The 16,089-nt window shown below is 40.9% G+C and overlaps 1 pseudogene across 1 annotated transcript; it reads left to right on the top strand.

Moving 5' to 3' along the window:
• The first annotated feature begins 2,480 nt into the window (after window positions 1-2,480).
• Window positions 2,481-12,281, top strand: LOC149109713 (renin receptor-like; annotated as a pseudogene). The gene is made up of 14 exons (XR_016208757.1): window positions 2,481-2,627; window positions 5,500-5,673; window positions 6,087-6,174; window positions 6,356-6,405; window positions 7,548-7,676; window positions 8,167-8,298; window positions 8,683-8,719; window positions 9,127-9,157; window positions 9,348-9,421; window positions 9,930-10,000; window positions 10,369-10,449; window positions 10,863-10,937; window positions 11,113-11,172; window positions 11,763-12,281. The product of XR_016208757.1 is annotated as a renin receptor-like (transcript).
• The last annotated feature ends 3,808 nt before the right edge of the window (window positions 12,282-16,089 follow it).

The following is a 16,089-nucleotide window of genomic DNA, read 5'->3' as shown; positions in this document are numbered from 1 at the left end:
AAGTGGACAAAAACTTTGTACAGAGTTTATTTACATGGTATTGCAAACTTCTGTGTGACTCTTTTAAATATCTTGTCAAAAAAAAAAAAATCATTTCTGAGAGCACCAAATGTCGAAAACATATCTTGAAGTTCATATGAAACACAAGATAGTACTGGTGAAATGAATCTGATGGTGAAATTTTACCTGTGTTTGAACGATTTCTCCGAACTTCGAAATTCATTTTCTCGAGTGCTAGTTCCCATAGGAAATTATTTTGGTGTTATTTCAGGCAACTATTCATATCTTAATCTTCTAGAAAATGCAAAAAGGGCTGTAATATACTTTAAATTATTCTGGTACAAGGTTTTTGCCCATTAAAAACGTAAATTGCTCGATTTCCTATCGGACTTTGTCTTATATTTTGGTCCTTCCTTTGTAGAGGTTTCTCGTATCAATAACAAATGCAATGGCAATTCTGATGACCGTAAAACTCCTCCAAATTTAAGAAAACGAGCTTCAAAATGAACTTGCCGGTATAACACGCTTTCTAGTTTTCCAGCTGGTACAGAGAAGCAAGGTTTATTTAAGAAATATAATTCTTGTACGACTATGCTCATTGTGATATTTATGACGAAACAAATAGAAAAAGTCAGGCTATCCCTATAAAAAAGGTAGTTTCGTTTCCCATCATCTGCTCTGCCCAATATTTGCTGTTGATCATGGCCTGGTCTCTTTTCTCGAGCGTTTCCCAGCTTAATATTCTTTGTATGTAGTTAAGCTTCTGGTACACTCTTTGACATGTAATATATTTTATAAGAATATCGATCGAGGCTAAAATTTACGAAATTTTAAGAATAAACCGGAGGCTGACATTTTGAAAAGAATGTAAATTTGTGTGTTGAAAATTTGTTAATGCAATACCAACATACGTTTTTAATGTGGCTGAAAATACTAAGCCGTATAAAATTTTTCCTTTCTCTAAACGGCAAAATTAGCCAAAAAGCGACAAAAACAGCTCTAGCCGTATGTTTGATGCTAATAACATTGCTGTAAGAGGCAACATTCATGCCTGATATGAAGAATGAAGAATGTCCTACCTCGAGGGCAAGTAACAGCTTGGAAAAAGTAGGTAACACTTGGACAAATAGGTAACACTTGGAAAAATGGGTCACACTCAGAAAAGTGGGTCACACTTGAAAAAATGGATCAGAATTGAAAACAAGAAGTTTATACTTGAAAAAAGGTTCACACTTGGAAAAATCGGTCACTCTTTGAAAAATGGGTCACACTTGGAAAAATGGATCAAACTTAGAAAAAAGGGTCACTCTCGGAAAAATGGGCCATACTTGAAAAAATGCGTCACACTTAAAAATTAGTAACACTTGAAAAAATCGGTTACAGTTGGACAAAAAGGTAACACTTGGAAAAACGGGTCAAACACAGAAAAGAAGGTCACACTTGAAAAAAATGTACCCCATTTAAAAAAAAAGGGTTCACACTTCCTAAAATGGGTCACACTTGAAAAAATGGGTCATATAGGGAGAAATGGGTCACACTTGGAAAACTGGGTCACACGTGGAAAAATGGCTCACACTTGGAGAAATAGGTCATACTTAAAACAAATGGGGTCACACTTGGAAATATGGGAACACTCGAAAAACTGGGTCACACTTGCAAAAATCTGTGACACTAGGAAGAATGGGTCAAAGTTGGAAAAATGGGTCACAATTGGAAAAATGGGTCACACTTGGAAAAATAGGTCACACTTGGAAAAATGGGTCACACCTGGAAAAATAAGTGACACCTGGAAAAATGGGTCACACCTTGAAAAATAGGTCACACTTGGAAAAATGGGTCACACCTAAAAAAATTGGGTCACACCTGGAAAACTGGGTCACTATTGGAAAAATGGGTCACACCTTAAAAAATGTGTCACACTTGGAAAAATGGGTCACTCTTGGTATAATGAATGACACTTGGAAAAATGGGTCACACCTGGAAAAATGGGTTATACTTGAAAAAATGCGGCACACTTGGGAAAATGTGTCACAATTGGAAAAATGGGTCAACCTTGGAAAAATGGGTCACACTTGGAAAAATACGTAGCACTTGGAAAAATAAGTCACACTTGGTAAAAGGCGGCAGACTTAAAAAAAAATGGGTCACACGTGGAAAAATGGGTGACACCTGGAAAAATGGGTGACACCTGGAAAACTGGGTCACACCTGGAAAAATAGGCCACAGCTGGAAAAATGGGTTACACGTTGAAAAATGGGTCACATCTGGAAAAATGGATCACACTTGGAGAAATGCGCGCATTTGTAAAAACGCGGCGCACTTGGTAAAATGGATCAAACTTAGTAAAATGGGTCACACTTGGTTAAATGAATGACACTTGGTAAAATGGGTCCCACTTAGAAAAATGCGGCAAACTTGAAAAAATGTTACATACCTGGAAAAATGCGGCACATTTGGCAAAATGCGGCGCACTTGAAAAAATGCGGGACACCTGGAAAAATACTACACTCTTGGAAAAATGCGGCGGACTTCAAAATATGCGTCGCACTTTAAAAGATGTGGGGGACTTGGAAAAATGCGGCACACTTGAAGAAATGGGGGACACTTGGCAAAATGGATCACACTTGGTAAAATAGGTCAACCTTGGTAAAATAGATAACAATTGGTAAAATTGGTCACACTTGGAAAAATGAGGCACACTTGGAAAAATGGGGCACACTTGGAAAAATGCGGCGCACTTAAAAAAAATACGGCGCACTTGGAAAAATGCAGCACACTTAAAAAAAAGGCGGCACACTTGGAAAAATGCGGCGCAGTTGGAAAAATATGGCGCAGTTGCAAAAATGCGGCGCACTTGAAAAAATGCGGGACACCTGGAAAAATACTACACTCTTGGAAAAATGCGGCGGACTTCAAAATATGCGTCGCACTTTAAAAAATGTGGGGGACTTGGAAAAATGCGGCACACTTGAAGAAATGGGGGACACTTGGCAAAATGGATCACACTTGGTAAAATAGGTCAACCTTGGTAAAATAGATAACAATTGGTAAAATTGGTCACACTTGGAAAAATGCGGCACACTTGGAAAAATGGGGCACACTTGGAAAAATGCGGCGCACTTAAAAAAAATACGGCGCACTTGGAAAAATGCAGCACACTTAAAAAAAAGGCGGCACACTTGGAAAAATGCGGCGCAGTTGGAAAAATATGGCGCAGTTGCAAAAATGCGGCACACTTGGAAAAATGCGGCGCACTAAGTAAAATGTGGCGCACTTGGAAAAATGCGGCGCACTTGGAAAAATGCGGCACACATGGAAAAATGCGGGACACGTGTAAAAATGCGACGCAGTTGGAAAAATGCGGCACACTTGGAAAAATGCCGGCGCACTAGGCAAAATGTGGCGCACTTGGAAAAACTTAATACACTTGGAAAAATGCGGCGCAGTTGAAAAAATGCGGCGCAATTGGAAAAATGTGGCGCACTTGGAAAAATGGGGCACACTTGGAAAAATGCAGCGCAGTTAGAAAAATGCGGCGCACTTGGAAAAATGCGGCACACTTGGAAAAATGGGGCGCGCGTGGAAAAATGCGGCGCAGTTAGAAAAATGCGGCGCACGTGGAAAAATACGGCGCACTTGGAAAAATGCAGCACACTTAAAAATATGCGGCACACTTGGAAAAATGCGGCGCACTTGGAAAAATAGGGCGTAGTTGCAAAAATGCGGCACACTTGGAAATATGGGGCACACTTGGAAAAATGCGGCACACTTGGTAAAATGCGGTGCACTAAGTAAAATGCGGCGCACTTGGAAAAATGCGGCACACATGGAAAAATGCGGGACACGTGGAAAAATGCGACGCAGTTGGAAAAATGCGGTACACTTGGAAAAATGCCGGCGCACTTGAAAAAATTTTAGACACTTGGAAAAATGCGGCGCAGTTGGAAAAATGTGGCGCACTTGGAAATATGCGGCGCACTTGGAAAAATGCGGTGGACATGGAAAAATGCGGCACACTTGAAAAATGTGGCGCAGTTGGAAAAATGCGGCGAAGTTGGAAAAATGTGACGCAGTTGGAAAAATGTGGCGCACTTGGAAAAATGGGGCACACTTGGAAAAATGCGGCACACTTGGAAAAATGCGGCACATTTGAAAACATGTGGCGCACTTGGAAAAATGCGGCGCACTTGGAAAAATGGGGCGCACATGGAAAAATGCGGCACACTTGGAAAAATGCGGCGCAGTTGGAAAAATGCGGCGAAATTGGAAAAATGCGGCGCGGTTGGAAAAATACGGCGCACTATGTAAAATGGTGGGCACTTGAAAAAATGCGGCCTATTTGGAAAAATGGGGCGCACTTGAAAAAATTGTGACGCACTTGGAAAAATGGGGCGCACTTGAAAAAATGGGGCGCACTATATAAAATGCGGCGCATTTGGAAAAATGCGCATAATTTGGAAAAATGCGGCGCACTTGGAAAAATGCGGCGCACTTGGGAAAACGCAGCGCACTTGGAAAAATGCGGCGCACTCTCAAAAGTGCGGCGCACTTGGAAAAATGCGGCGCACTTGACAAAATGCGGCACACTTGGAAAAATGCAGCACACTTGGAAAAATGCGGCGCGGAGGTTTGGTGACACCCTGGACTGTTTTTCGAAACCAAAAAGAACATTAAGGTGGTACTATGAAGGCACGTTTTTATAATATACATGCACAATTAATGAAAGCTGTTGAGCAGTACTTTCATGTGGTACTGTTTATTATATATGCTGTACAGGTGGTTCTAACTTTAAGGCTGTGGATGAAACCTTAGTGTGTGACCATTCAAATGAAAACTACTGAGCAGTACTTCCATGTGGTACTGCTTAAATTTTATTACAATGCACAAGTTGGTTCGAACTTTTACGTACGTCTAGGTGAAGCGCTAGAGTGTCATCGGGATTTTTCGATGAAAATGTGTTGATAATGACGTTGGTTAATGATGTTCTTTGTCACTGTCGTTTGTTCGTTTGTACCTGCCATGTTCGTAATCACTTAAAGTACATGTGTGTCACCTTTTACATACTACACGGCACACTGATTCTCGAGAGAAATGAAACGTGAATCGTTCTTAGTGAGATACGTCACGTTTCTCGCGAGAATTGTCTCGTTTCTCGCGAGGCGATATCAGTTTCCCTGCACAAAACCGCGCTTTTATAACTGAGTGAATTAAACAATAAATTGTAGGATGGGTCTTCTGCTTTCAAGTAAACTTCTAAAATTTCCATTTCAACGTCTTAGGAACTAGGAGACATGCCAGCTAGTCATGTGTTGCAAAATTGTCACTTCATTGGTTCTCGCAAGATACACTTCTCGTTTTACGAAAAACGAGGCGTGTATCGCAAACAAGAAGAGGGCAAAGTGGTCACCATTTAATCGGTAATTTAGAAATACCAGTAGGAACGTGAGGATTATTCTCAGCATACACTGAAAACTTTTCTTCGTCGTTGTATTTTTTAAGGATGGCGCGTACGTCGACGCGAGATTGTTTCTTTCTGTGCAGACTTCTGACGCTTCCAAGTTTATTGTCGCTCACAGTTCAAGCTATGTGACTTTTCTTCCAAATGCTGGCGCCTTTCCTTCGGATGAAATTTCCAATGTGATAGGGCTCGCGATGGGTTTCTCATCCACAAAGGTAGGCCGCTCTATTGAAGAGCGAGGAAATTTTGACCAGAAAACCCACGGCAGCACTTTACAGTGCTAATTTAGCTTCTTTTAAAAGAAATCTGATAAAGTTTTTAGTATAGCATATACTATAAATTTTATTATCATCATTTCTAGGTTAGTATACCTTAAATCCTTTTTCATTATTATCTTATATATAACTTATGATTTGTGGTGGCTCTCCAAGTATTGGGTCATGGGCTCCTTTGCGGGCCTCCAATAGCTACTTTTATCAAAGATATTTTTACACACTTTTTACTTAGTTATTATTATTGTCTTTTTTTTTCTGTTTGTACATTTTTGCGTTTTACCCTTCATTTCATATGTACATCTCTAACCTACCATGAATTGTAGTGAATAAGCTGTGCTTTACATAATCTTTAGGAGCTGAACTGGGCTGGCTTGTTAGCAGGAAATGTATTTCGCCGACCCAAAGCCAATGTTTTGATTACAATTGATGGCGTTACAAAAGGTAACTGTCATGAACCCTTTGGTGTCCTTTAGTCGTTTTATATTATGGCGTGACGAGCCAAAATGAAGGGCTGCTTCCTCTTCAGCGTTCTTTTGCGTCTTAGGCATTTTCGCAGCACCTTATGAGGCTGGAGCGCTCTGGCAAAACTTTTTTCAACGGACGTATTTTTTTGTCGTTTTAGATGACAAATCTGATGTACCCGGCAAAGCAGCGTCATATCCTGTCGCAGAGGTGAGTGGAAATTATTTTTATAAAACGAAACTATCTATACTTGTTGCAAACTACCACAAATTTGATGAACGATAGACTTTTGCGAGGAAAAAACGTCCATAGATAGTTTTAAATCAAAGTTAGTTAATAGTTATTAATATTCCATTGTTTTATTGTTATTCAGATCTTAACAGCTGGTGTGGTATCTCTCGATTTTCACCGACTTAACTAAGTGTAGATGTAAATGTAGATGAAGAAAAACTGTCGCACATCAATTGTCCGAGACCTCACTTAATTATGCCAGTTAAACTTTTAAAACTGAATGTTCATTTACAGTGTTTGAATTGTACTGTAATCAAAGACTCTTGGAGGTTCATGCTTGTAATCCTTTTTCACATTCGTCTACTTTACCATCAATGGTACCTTTTAACGACAATAAAAGTAATCTGTTTTTCTAGCAAACGTTCGTTTGCTTCCTCGTCTTGCCTCAAAGAGGAAGGACTCGAACCGTCTCAACTCTGATAATAAAACACGCATAAGTAGATTTAGTCCTATGAAACTGGTTAAAGGAGCTAGTCAAGATCTGGGAAATTACTGTTTTTCCGATAAACAAAGCTGCCTTCAAAATGGAACAAAAATCAAAATACCGTACTGGTCCACTCAGGTATAAATGCACGCGAGTGGTGATAATTAACCAAAACGTTAATTAAGACTGGACAAGATTGAGACAGATTATAAACGAGGAACTGGAAATGTTTAGTCTAATGTTTTCAAAATGAGCCATACCTGACCCGGGACCCGACAATGTTATAATTGTATTGTCTCTACGGTGTGCGTGTTAACAAGGATTTGAACTGAACAGCTTATTCAACCATCTCCATGCTAGGATGAGGATCGAAATGCACCAATAGCAGCGAACCAAGGTGCTACAAATAGCGACACGCAACAATGTGACCTCATTGCCTGATGAAGGCTAGCAGTATAGCAGTCGAAACGTCGCGATCTATATCTTAAAGTGACTCCATCGAGAGACAAACGAGTGAAAATTCATCTATCCTATCTTACACCACGATGAATAATGTACACATCTTTAATGACATATTCATGCTGTTTTGTTAAAATTAATCTCGCTTGTGTTCTTACGCCTCTCCTCGCCGTTTCAGTCCGAAGGTGCCTCCAGTTTGGGTGGAATTCTGTCCACGTCCAGTGTCACGCAAGAAAACCTTCCTACGCGCGTGACAGATGTTTTTGGCGGCAAATCGCTGACCGTGTCTGTCTCCGGAAGTGACCTCGTAAGTCACCTTGCATTTGACAACTGGGTAGGAAGAGGAGGTGGGGGACTGGGGGTATTTCAAAGAAAAGTTAAAAAGGAAAATAACACCAGCAAATACACTGTCATGTCAGCTACACGAGAGTACTTCAGCTTTGAGGTAGCATATTTTGGTGTCCATTTGTCAATTGTGAACTAAAAGGTCTAATTCTAAATCTTCATGAAATCCTCAGTTTTTCCTATCTTCTAAAACTCCACTTATCCCCCATGATTTTCTCCTCCTTTTCAGAGAACTTCTAATAAGATCATCATAATCTATTTTTTAACTATGACGGCATTTTCAGATTGAGACAATATCGTTAAAACGTTTGAAACATATAGCAATCAGGTATATTGCCTCCTAAAGATGGCCTTTGATCAGCATTGCCGAGGTTAAAGATTTTTTAAACCCAAAAACCTTTTGCGTTTATTGTTAATCCAGGTCCATGATCTGTTTTATTTCGAAATTCCAGTTGGCAGCGGGCGGTCATGCCGTAAGGACCAATAGTCACACCTCGTTTTGGAATCAGGTCGAGGAAAAGTTTGAGCAGATTGAGGAAAACAGTGTATAAGGTCTTGGAGACTTGACTGTTACCAAGGAGGAGGTAAGGTCTTGATTGAACGCTCAGCAATTTTAAGGATTTGGTAGCCGACTTTATGACATGCAGCGCAATTGCTTCTCACGACGTTAAGCCTCTGTTTAAGGTTATTTTGAAGGTTCTGGTTGTTTGTTTGTTTGTTTGTTTTTGTTTCTGCTCAGTGGAAACTCAGGGAATTTTTGTTCCCCTCGTAGTGTAGAGACCATTGATAATAGATTTAATGACCGAAATCAACAGCCCTCTGTGGTTATGTCCGACAAAAGGACGATTTTTCTTTACGACTACAAAATGAATGATCAAGAAAAATGCTTCAGTCTGTCAGTGTAGACACATATTTATATATATTTGGCCTGGTCATTTACAATGCTATCTACTGTTCTTCCCTTATAGATTTTAACGAGGTTGGAGAAAGTTGATTTTGGAAAAGGTAGCTTTTGTTTAAAGTAACATACATATACATAATTTGGAGAAAATCCCAGTGGACAGCGTTGTCTTTTCCTCCTCAACTAGTCTCTAGTTTTTGTTGTTCTCCACTTTAAAAACGAGAAAGAAATTTGGGTGAAGTCGCTTGTGGAACCATGTTGTTCTCAGTACAGCCATTTAAAACAACCAATGAATATGATGTAATGTTTTGTTTTTTTCAGTATTTTCCATTTATACTTTGTGTTCTACCTGTTGACTACGGTAGTTGGTATGACCTTCAGACGTGATTTATCAAGTCTAGAATTGCACCTATTGCGCTCCATTCTATTGCATCAGCAATAGAATGGCCTTTGTGTGAAAGCGCTAGACAGATGTTATAATATTATTATATTTATTTTTCATTGCTTTCAGCTGAACGCCAACCCCAGTGGTACCCAAGATGGTGTGCCTGATATGTTTATCTTAACCCCCTCCTCTGTCAAGGTTGGATTTTGTTTGCAACTGAGAAATTTACTACGAGATACGAATCAGTCAGTAGTTCAAGCTACTTAGAAAAACAGGAGAGAGTAGACAACTGACTGGAACGTATTAGTGCTTTTGTACTCCTAGTGTTTTCGCCATTTGTTTACCAGTTGTTTCGCTCAATGTTTCTTCAGGGCTTGCATCGTCGCTATGGTGACAGCTCCTTACAGGCTGAGGGTGCCGTGTAATTTTTGAAGGACGCGATTCGTATGGTGACAATCCTTTAATTTTTTCTGTCTTTTTGATTTTTTGGTTTGGTTGGGTTTGGTTTGCTCGTCTATTTCTTTGCTTGTTTGATGAATAGCTACAGTCATCTACAAAGGTCTTGGGCCAAATTTACACTTACGGCACTTTTGTACACACGCTACTCCCAGGTGCGAATACAACTTCGCCTGCCTAGCCTCTCCTCCCCCCACCCCACATACAGTGTTTGTACAATGTTGAAAACTAGTACCTACAATTTCTCCTAAGTTTCAACATTGTATTGGCTGGGAGGGGCACAGCAGGACAGCAGTGCTTTTTCAAAGTTCAGTTGTATAACACAGATGATTCGTTGCATTGTATCAGTGTCCCAATAACTTTTGTTCACGATTGTAGATTGGTTGTTCTTCTACGGTAGCTGTTGATAAAGGTTTTGTCGTTACATTTTCTTAGTATCTTGTTATTTATTGCCCGATTTTATTTCTTTTCAGATTGTAAAGAAGTTCGTCGATTTATACGACGGAAATATCCTTGTGGAAGTGTTGACTTTGGAGTGGTTTGGGTAAATCTGGCTTTTCTTTGTAAATTCTTAAGCATTGTAGCAAAGCATTTTGCAAATTTTCAAAAACCTTCCAATTAGCGAAGAGTCGTTGAAATCATTGATCTGTTACACCAAGAATTTTATTATTAACAAGCTGGTATAAAACGAAACGTATTGAAGGAAACCACTAATCATTAGCCACAGAAAGGCGCTTCAACTCAAATCCAAAAAGTTCTTCTGATTTTTTGCTGAAACGTTTTCTTACACAAGTGGTTATGTGTGAACCAAGAGAACTTTATCATTACTAACTAGTTGCTTCCCCCCCCCCCACCCCCCTGGACAGTGATCTTCATACCAAGTACCCACAGGAATTGCATGTTGTCTATCAGGAGGTCCAGCCTCATTTGTTGTCACAGTCAACGGACAGGTTTCATGATCACCTGCCTTCTGTTACACTCAGGCATGATCTGGTAAGTGTTCGGTTTATTTACACTTTCTAGGACTTTCATTGAAAGAAGTCGTAGAATAAGCTGCCTTTATTTTCAGGTTTGACGCAAGAACGCTTCTCTCCTCTAATCTCCTCTTCTCTTCTCTCCTCTCCTCTCTCTGCCCACCCTTCTCGTCTCCTCTCTCCTCTCCTCTACTCCCCTGTGCTGCCCTCTCCTGTTTTTCCCCCTCCCCCTCCCCTCCCTCCCCTCCCTTCCCCTCCCCTCCCTTCCCTTATTACTGTTTTCTTTTCTCTCTCTCTCTCCTAGTAAGAATTCAAGTATTTGTGTAGCAAAGAACAAGAAGAATTTGAAGTCAACACTAATTAGTTGTTAAAGTAAAAGACTAAAAGGATGAGGTTAAGTTCTTATTCACTTTCATTGTTACCGTTTTTTAACACGAAGAAACCGTGAAGCAGTCGTTGTGCGAGTCGCTGCAGAATAAACTTCTCTCCATACAGTCGCCATTACGGGTTTGTGTTTGTCAACTCTTTATCTATTTGTATCCGTTTGACGGCCATTTACATGTCACGTAATTACGTCAGCGTCGAAAGAAAAATGATATTTCCTACTTCAAGAAATTTCTGGGTACAGGAGACGATGAGTTGGTCTGTGCTCATTCTTTGCTTATCATTATTTTTTGCGTAGGTGTCCTGTATTGGAAAGCACAGAGAAGGGCGTGAAGCAGGCAAACAGGCCCAAGTCAAGGTACGAACGTAATAGTTCAACAAATTGTGAACGTGACAGAACGTAGTTAGGAGAATTTTAAAATATGCTATGATCCCTCAATAAAGTTCAGAAGTATGGGAGCAGTGGGATGTTATCCATAAACTGTGAACAACCTTGCACATCACGATAAACAGTACCAAATGAAATTACTATAGCTTTCATTTGAATGGTCACACACTAGGTTTTCATCCACAGACTTAAAAGTTGACAACACCGTGTACAGCATAATGAACATTACCACATGAAAGTACTGCTCAATAGCTTTCATTTGAATGGTCACACACTAGGGTTTCATCCACAGACTTATAAGTTCGAACCACCTTGTACAGCATAATAAACAATACCACATGAAAGTACTGCTCAACAACTTTTATTTGAATGGTCACACACTAGGGTTTCATCCAAGGACATCAAAGCTAGAATTACCTTGTGCAGCAATAATAATACCACGTGAAACTAGTAGCTTAGGGTTTCATCCACAGACTGAAAAGTTAAAACCACGCTAATTGACATGGAGGTTTACTAAAAAAGTTTTGTTAATTCCTGTTTGCGTTTTTTTTTTTTACCAGGCTGATCCAAACGTCGACTTAAACAAGGCGAACCTGGCACCAGAATACTCCGAGGACTATCCCATAATATTCAACTTCTGGCTGTGGTTGGTCATCGTCTTAGTCCTTTCTATATATGCGGTGTGCGTGATCATGTGGTACATGGACCCAGGCCGGGACAGCATTATTTACCGCATGACAAGTTAGAGAATCAAGACGGATTGACTCGCGGATCTCAGTCGAAAGGAGTTCGACAATTACAGAGTAAAACTGATTGATGCATGAATTATAACAAGTTGTAACTTGTAAGCGCTTGCAGGGCAAAAGTTTTTGCATCCCGGCAACGGATTTAATTTTTGCTAAGCGCAGTAGTTTTGTTGAAAGTAATCATAATTTCCTTGTGTTGGTAACGAGATCTTTTCAAGGATTTAAATTGTATTCGTTCGTAAATGGAGTACATTACTTCTCTTTTCTTGTTGCGTTTTGTTTTGATAAGAATCATGTGTGAAAATTCATTAAATTACATTTTTGTTTGGTTTACATTTGATTCTTTCATATACTCTTGATGCTTTATAGTAGTAATTGCCCTGTCAGCAACGGCTGGTTTTGTATTACAACTCAGTTATTTCTTAAAATTTCTTTTAGGCCACGCACTGCTGGATGATATGTCGTGACAAATGGCAAAACGTTCGTTTGAGTCTTTTTTCTTTGTTGGAGAGCCAACCTTCTGTATTTGGAAAAATGGGGCGCACTTGGAAAAATTCGGTCCATTTCGAGAAATGCGGCGCACTTGGAAAAATGCGGCGCCCTTGGAAAAATGCGGCACACTTGGAAGAATGAGGCACATTTGGAAAAATGCGGGGCAGTTGGAAAAGTGCGGAGGAGTTGGAAAAAGGGGCGCACTTGGAAAAATGGGCCACACTTGGAGAAATGCGGCACACTTGGAAAAATGCGGCACGCTAGAAAAAATAAGGGCACACTTGGAAAAATGCGGCACACTTTAAAAAAAGCGGCGCAGTTGGAAAAATGCGACGCAGTTGGAAAAATACGGCGCACTTGGAAAAATGCGGCACACTTGGAAAAATGCGGCGCAGTTGGAAAAGTGCGGCGGAGTTGGAAAAATGGGGCGCACTTGGAAAAACGCGGCACACTTGGAAAAATGCGGCGCAGTTGCAAAAATACGGCGCACTTGGAAAAATGCGGCAGACTTGGAAAAATGCGGCGCAGTTGGAAAAATACGGCGTACTTGGAAAAATGCGGCACACTTGGAAAAATGCGGAACGCTTGTAAAAATGCGGCAAACTTGGAAAAATGCGGCGCAGTTGGAAAAGTGCGGCGGAGTTGGAAAAATGGGGCGTACTTGGAAAAATGCGGCGCAGTTGCAAAAATGCGGCGCAGTTGAAAAAATAAGGCGCACTTGGAAAAATGCGGCACACTTGGAAAAATGCGGCGCAGTTGGAAAAATGCGGCACACTTGGAAAAATGCGGCGCAGTTGGAAAAGTGCGGCGGAGTTGGAAAAATGGGGCGCACTTGGAAAAACGCGGCACACTTGGAAAAATGCGGCGCAGTTGCAAAAATACGGCGCACTTGGAAAAATGCGGGACACTTGGAAAAATGCGGCGCAGTTGGAAAAATACGGCGCACTTGGAAAATACGGCGCACTTGGAAAAATGCGACGCAGTTGGAAAAATACGGCGCACTTGGAAAAATGCGGCACACTTGGAAAAATGCGGCGCAGTTGGAAAAGTGCGGCGGAGTTGGAAAAATGCGGCGCACTTGGAAAAATGCGGCGCAGTTGGAAAAGTGCGGCGCACTTGGAAAAATGCGGCACACTTGTAAAAATGCGGCGTACTTGTAAAAATGCGGCAGACTTGGAAAAATGCGGTGCAGTTGGAAAAGTGCGGAGGAGTTGGAAAAATGGGGCGCACTTAAAAAAATGTGGCACACTTAGAAAAATGCGGCACACTTAGAAAAATGTGGCACACTTAAAAAAGTGCGGCACACTTGGAAAAATGCAGAACCCTTGAAAAAATAAGGGCACACTTGGAAAAATGCGGCGCACTTAGAAAAATGCGGCGCAGTTGGAAAAATGCGGCGCAGTTGGAAAAATACGGCGCAGTTGGAAAAATGCGGCGCACTTGGAAAAATGCAGAACACTTGGAAAAATGGGGCACACTTGGAAAAATGCGGCGCACTATAGAAAAATGCGACTCACTTGGAAAAATGCGGCACATTTGGAAAAGTGCGGCGCACTTGGAATAATGCGGCGCACTTGGAAAAATGTGGCGCACTATATAAAATGCGGCTGACTTGGAAAAATGCGGCACACTTGGAAAAATGCGGGGTATTTGGAATAATGCAGCGCAATTGCTGGTTTTCAGTGTCACGCAATTCAAAATAGATCAAAATCAAAATCAAAACCGGTCAATAGATAAAGTTCAGAATCTGGGAAATGAAAGAAGGTAAATATGCAAAGACTCTCGCCAAAATTCTGGTCACAGCAATTTTTCTTATGCGAGATATGCGCAGAAATTTTTGTACCCAAATTTATAGAGATTTGTATGGAGACGCCATGCTGGTGCCCATCCGTATGGGAAAAAGGGGACACACTTGGAAATAAGTGTCAAACTTGTAAAAAAGGGACACACTTGGAAATAGGTTCACAATTATAAAAATGAGTCACACAGAAGTAACAGGTCATTTTCTAAAGAAAACATGATCACGTTCGTTCACTTGTTTACGTTAATATTTATTTTACAGTTCTTAAAGTAGGCAGAGGCCATGAACTGATCACAAGAACTCTTCGTATTACGAATTTCAACAGTACAGTCTGTGTCTTTAGTCATTTCTTCATTGCCAGTACTGACTGCTCTTAGGCGCCAACACCTCCGAAACCTCAGCAGACTTAACTTCAATCATCTTTTCATACTTAAATAAAGCCGTTTGACCGATGACTAGTCCGGTCCCTAAGTAGCTTCTCTTCTACACCTGCGTTAAATAAGCTAGATGCACAAGTTACTCTAAGACAGTGGCTAGTCTTGCGCTTAAAGCCTGCTTCTTTGCACAGCGAGGGTAGTATGTTATTGAGCGTGTTAATTCCCACAGGTTGTTTGTCAAAAGCAAAACGCTTAGAATTTGGCTTAAAGTAAAACGCTGTTAAGGTTACTTCATTCGAGAAAGCTTGCATTAAACCGAGATACATATGATATATTTCAACAAGACAACATTCGTGTTTCCCGTTTAAAGGATGACAAACGTGCTTTACTGCACGTGGCTAGTATTTCAAATCGGGAAGACCACCGTGAAAAGTTTTCACTACGTTTTCTTCGAAACGGATGAAATTCGAACCAACATCAAAATTTGCTACAGTTATATTTCTATGTTCTATGCTTTGGTAAATCACTGCCACCGCCATCCGGTGTGGCCATCCTGGCCAAAACAAGCCAAGCGCTCTGGGAAAGGTCGAAACTGGCTAAAAAACTAGAAAGGATCGGGGCCTCAGGATTACAGACGCAAGCGTCGAAAATGTCGCTACAGTTTTACGATGCTAACATAGTCAAGCGATAATGGATACGTTTGACAGAACCTGACCTGACAGGGTACAGGGCCGTTGCTATTCATTACTTGAAACCTGACACAGCTATACGCACAAAGATTCCTTTCTGTCCGGGTTTCTGCCAGCTTGCGGTTTCTGCGCTGCTTAATTTATCAGGTCACGAAAGAATTGAAATCCCGTATCCCCCTCCGTTCCCCTTGCGAATCTCACATCCCAACCCCATAACAACACGAAATCCCTCTCCCGCTTGTATTTGTAATTCCCGCTTCCCGCCCCCATTTTCTGCTCAAATCCCAAATATCACGGCGAAAAGAAGCCAAATCCCGCATCCCGCCACACCTATTGGGGACCCTCTTTTTAGGTAGATTTTGTGACTCACGTGCTGCCTTTCAGATTCACACGATGAAACAAGCCAGTTTTGGAACGTAGTAATAAATGGATCGATTCCGTCCGGGAATCAAAGTAATTTGAACTTAGTTTAAGATTGTTAGTTGTTTCGCTTTCTATTTTGGTTAGTTCAAAACTCTAATATGAAACAATGAGCTGTCCTTGTTTCAGGGAACTGACTGAATCTGCTCGACTTGTCAGTTCGTTTCCCAATGGTATCGAAAATTCATCAACGTCGTAGAAGGAAAATCAGCGCGAAAGCGCGCGTGTGAGATGACGTTTCCGTTATTGAAGACCATATGTTCTTCGAAAAAAATTACTTCTTGCCGGTTTCGGTTTCTTAGAAAAGTCGGGACAATTCGTTAAGTTTTCCGAAACTTTCTGTTCGTCGTGTTAGAGGTTAT

Source organism: Orbicella faveolata, unplaced genomic scaffold (genome assembly GCF_042242905.1).
Source record: "Orbicella faveolata isolate gen_17 unplaced genomic scaffold, um_ofav_v1 contig_25, whole genome shotgun sequence".
NCBI lineage: Eukaryota > Metazoa > Cnidaria > Anthozoa > Scleractinia > Merulinidae > Orbicella > Orbicella faveolata.
The sequence above is the reverse complement of the archived record's forward strand: the minus strand, read 5'-3'. Positions and strand labels throughout refer to the sequence as shown.